Genomic DNA, 5,037 nt, shown 5'->3' with positions numbered 1-5,037 from the left:
AACAAAGAAACAAAAACTGATAGACACAGACAATAGTTTAGTGGTTACCAGAGGGTAAGAGGGGAGCGGGATGGTAGATGAGGTAAAGGGATCAAATACATGGTGATGGAAGGAGAACTGACTCTGGGTGGTGAGCACACAATGTGATATATAGATGATGTGTTACAGAATTGTACACCTGAAACCTGTGTACTTTTACTAACCACTGTCACCCCAATAAATATTAATTTAAAAAGAAGATTAAATGGATATCACCTAAAACTAACATTTTGAAAAAAGAAAAGACTGAGGAAGTATGAGTAAGTATGATTCACCTGATATTAAGCTATATATGTGCATATTTATGATACATGTGAGAATTTATTATATATTTATTATATAATTAAATGTATTGTATATTATAGCATATTAATGATAACAGGAAGGAAAACCCATTAAATAGTACTATAACAAAAGCGCAAAATTTATCTTCATGACTATATATATTGCAAAATAATTTTCAGAAGACTTAAATATAGCAAACTTCCAGCTACAGTAGCACTGAGGTGGCACTACTATAAATACGTATAAATATTGGACACAATAAAATGTTGACATATACAGCCAACCTTGAAAGATGGAAAGGAATGAAGTGGGGAGGGAAGGAAGGAAGAGGGAAATCCTCAGGTACCAGGAAAAAAGGACTGTCTTGTCACAGTAGTAAATAAGTAAACTGACACCAGAGAGTCCCAAGAGGGCATGGACCTTATTACTAGTGGGGTCTGTTCTACTTTGCCATGTGGATAGTCTGGGAATGAATTTGTGGGCACTTGTATTATGGGAATACCAGTCCAAGGAGTTCCATGAGCCCTACTGTTGCAAGTCACACAGTAAGTTCTAAGGAGGAAAAAAAAATCCATACCTAGACATATCATAGGGAAACCACACAACACCAAAGCCTGTTCAAAAATTTTAAAAGCAAGCAAGGAGAAATGACGGATTACATATAAAAACAAACAAACACAGTTAGACTTCTAGCAGACTTCTCAACAAAAGCCCACGACAATGGCTTAATATAATCAATGTGCTGATGTACGGTCAACCTCAAATTTTATACACAGAAGAACTATGATCCAAAGTGGGGAAAAATAAAGACATTTTCCAAAAAAAGACTGAGAGAATTTCCCATTCTGAGAACTTTAATAAAATAATTTCTAAAGCTTAGCTATAACTCAGGGAAGAGAATTGACATGCAAGAAGTAATAGTGAGCAAATGGGAAAACACAATACTAAATCTAAATACTGATTATAAATAACAATAAACATTGCAATAATACAGACTAATAGGTATAGAAAAGATAAGTTGGAACTGAGAATCTGGACCACAAAAGTATAAATATGGGAAGGACAATAATCAAAGTTAGAGTTCTAAGGTCTTGTGTTATTTGGAAAGAAACTGACTATATAAAGTGATTGAGACCTTTCATAGAGTCACTGAAGCACAGTGACCAGCATTATCCAAAAGAGAGCACAGAAACTCATCTGGGCTGCAGACCAGCAGCAGGCTGGGACTGGCTCCCCATGAGGTATACTAAACAGTAGGGACACCAGAAGTCCTATAAACAGCTGGCACCCCAAATCTGGATAGCAAACCCAAAGTAGCCTGTGTGTTCCTCTGACTGTTGAGGATGCTTTCCATGCAGCCCTGGAGGAAAGGGTAGTGTCTTTGCTGCCCTGGAGGAAGGGGTGTGTTCCTGCTGCAGAACACAGGGACACACTGCAGGCTTAGCAGCACCATGGGCCCAGTGAGACCCTCTGTAGGAGTGTGGACCCAATGGAGGCCTGTATCTTCTAGTCTCTCGCTTCACTTTCTCCTATAAATGCCCCTTCTTTAAAGAAGCCCATATGCCAGGGTGGACTTTGTTCCAAATCCAGAAGTATAACTGGTAGTGACCCAGAAGAAACCCACTTGGTATGAAAGTCATGTATGTTCTTATAGTTTTAAGAGTAACATTAAATTAATAGAATGCAATAATTCCAACCAACAGAGAAAAAAACATGGGGAGATAAAGACAACTCAAACCAGAAAAGTGAGAAAAAATTGGTAAGTAGAAAATGAAAAATAATATGACAGAAATGAGTTTATATATCTCAATAATAATAAAAATATAAACAAATTAAACTTGCTTGTAAAAAGTTATTCTCCAATTGGGTAATATAATAAAATTAGTTTTGTAAGTTTATAAGAGACATAACTCAAAGATAAGCCACATACTTGGAGAAAAGCACTGCAAATCATATATCTGACAAAGGACTTGTATCTACAATATATAAAAAACTTTCAAAACTTTACAATAAGGAAACAAACAGCCCAATGTGTGAAAGATTTGAACGGACACTTCAAAAGTAAGATATACATATAACAAACACACACACACACACACACACACACACACACACAGGAAAAGATGCTCAACATCATGTGTCAATAAGGAAATGCAAATTACAATCGCAAAATACAATTACACACTTATTAAAATTGCTAAAATTTTAAAAATGAACTATACCAGGTGTTGGCAAGGATGCAGGGGAACTGGAATTTCTAGACACTGCTGGTGGGAGTGAAAAATGGTACAACCCATTTGGAAAACATTTTGACAGTTCCTCCCCTATACTCTGGCCATTCCAAGAGCAAAGGAAATATATACTCATAACAAAGCCTTGCACATAGATTATCATACCACTTTCTAATAGCACAAAACTGGAATCAGGCCAAATACGCACCAACGGGCAAATAGATAAACAAAGTGTTTATCTATTTCAGCAATAAAAAAGGATGAACTACTTATACATACAACAATATGGATGAACACAAAATAATTATGCTGAAAAGACAAAATAAAAAAGAGTACACACTGTATAATTCAATTTATATATAACTCTAGAAAATGCAAACTAATCTATAATGACAGCAGATCAGTCATTGCTTGGGGTGGGGGTGGAGAGGGGCTGGAGTGTTAACAAAGTAACTTTTGGAGGTGATAGATATGTTCATTATCTTGAGTTTAGTGATGAATTCACAGGTGCGTACAGGTGTGAAAAGTTATCAAATTATACACTTTAAATATTTACAATTCATTGTATGTCAACCATATGCCAATAGAGCTGTTAAAAAGTATATAGTGACATAGAAAAGGTGAAAGTAAAAGAATAAAGAAAGATTTAAGGGGCATGTCCCAGAAGAAAGGTGGTACACATTAAACAGAATAGACTTGAGAGCAAAAGAGATTTTAAGGTAAAAATGATCTTCTTAAAAAGATAAATGAAAAAATTCACCAAGAATACATAAAGATCTTGAATATATGTGCATCTGACAGAGAAACCTCAGAGTATATAAAGCAAAAAGTGAAAGTTAATAGAAGGAGAAATTGTGAAAATGATACTCATAGTAGCAGACTGTAAAATAACTCTCTCAGAAACCAAGTATATAGCAAAGAAATAGATTTGAATGATACAATTAAGAAGCCTGAACTAGGGCCGGCCGGGTGGCTCAGTTGGCTAAGAGCTCACTCAAGAGTTTGAGATCTGAGCAACAGTGGTTTGATGTCTGGCCCGAGCTGAGCTGCCACTGAGCTGCCAACAAGTGGCAGGATGGCTCAGCTAAAAAAAAAAAGCCTGAACTAACTGAAATCTTCCTGTACCCCAAAACATCACAGAATTGAGGTTCTTTTCAAATATTCATGGCACATTTATAAAAATGGCTATGTAACAGTTCACAAAGAAAACCTCAAAACCAAGGACTCAGTATCATACTGCCTATGCTTTCTAATCATTAATTCTATAAGACACTGCTAGAAGTTTATCTTTATTTTATTTATTTTGTCACTTGACTAAAAACACAATTTCTTTATAAACCCCCTAACATATAGATACTTTCATATACAGACTGTTATCCAAGAAAAACAAAATGGTAAGCGTTCAGACAGCTTAGACAACACTTGACTTCTGGGCTTCAGGAAGATATGGAAACTTTTCCTGGAGAAATTTTGCTTTCTTTTTCTCTCAACTTTTCTTCCTTGCTTGGATGCAGGCTTGTTTCTCATATCTCAGTCTGTCAAAACGCTCCACATGGGCATTGCAAAGAATCGTTTCCTACTATATCTTTTATTTAGGCGCCAAGGTGTGGGCCACTGCTTAAACTTGTGCCAGGTGATTGTTCCAAAGATGTCTCCTCCAAGCACCAGGTCTACTTTTTCTTGAGCAGTCTGAAGAAGTCGTAGGGCACCTTCTCTTTCCTGGACAACGTTATGTAATGCACCCATGGATTCTATGACCTTTTCTAACCTCTCCAGACTTGGCATAGGCAATAGCTGCCACTTGGCCTCCTGCTCTAGAGTAAGAAGCATGATATACAGATGGTGTATTACAAAATCATATACTTGAAACCTATGTAACTTGACTAACCATTGTCAGCCCACTAAACTTTAATTAAAAAAAAAGGAGCATGCTTCTTTCTTTCACTAGGACACACCAAAGTTGATGTAAATCTTCATTACTTTTGTTCCTTCATTGGTCCATGAAGCTCCAGATTTCACTTTTTCTCCCCCTCCCCCAATTCTTTGGGTCATCAAAAAATTCTTCTAGTCCTTTCCTTGACAACGTGGTATGAAGTATTCTACATGGGTGTGAAGATGTGCCATTTGGTGTATGAGTATTTTTTGGCCACCGATTAAGTGAAAACCCTGTGCCAGCAGGGGCCTGTGGATTTGTCAATGACCTGGTCATCTTCAGAGCGGCTGAGACTTTTCTGCAAAGAACAGCCAAACTGGCTGTAGCCATTTTTCTCATATGTAACCAAACCACATTTTGAGAAATTAATCTTTAAATGATAGAAAAACATAGCAGGAATCTAAAAATCACACATCTAATTTCCAATCACACATATCAGCCTAAATACACACATTTGCCTCTATACCCTCCCCAAACTCCACTAAAATGACAAGCCTATAAAAGGGCCAAAACTCACAAGGATAAAGAAATGTGAAAAAAGGCCATACC

General features: G+C 36.7%; 1 pseudogene; it reads right to left on the bottom strand.

Moving 5' to 3' along the window:
* Nucleotides 1-3,966: 3,966 nt before the first annotated feature.
* Nucleotides 3,967-4,818, bottom strand: LOC109387370 (39S ribosomal protein L47, mitochondrial-like; annotated as a pseudogene).
* Nucleotides 4,819-5,037: the final 219 nt, after the last annotated feature.

The sequence above is a fragment of the Hipposideros armiger genome, unplaced genomic scaffold (genome assembly GCF_001890085.2).
Source record: "Hipposideros armiger isolate ML-2016 unplaced genomic scaffold, ASM189008v1 scaffold_155, whole genome shotgun sequence".
NCBI lineage: Eukaryota > Metazoa > Chordata > Mammalia > Chiroptera > Hipposideridae > Hipposideros > Hipposideros armiger.
Note: the sequence above shows the minus strand (reverse complement) of the source record. Positions and strands in the feature narration are given on the sequence as shown.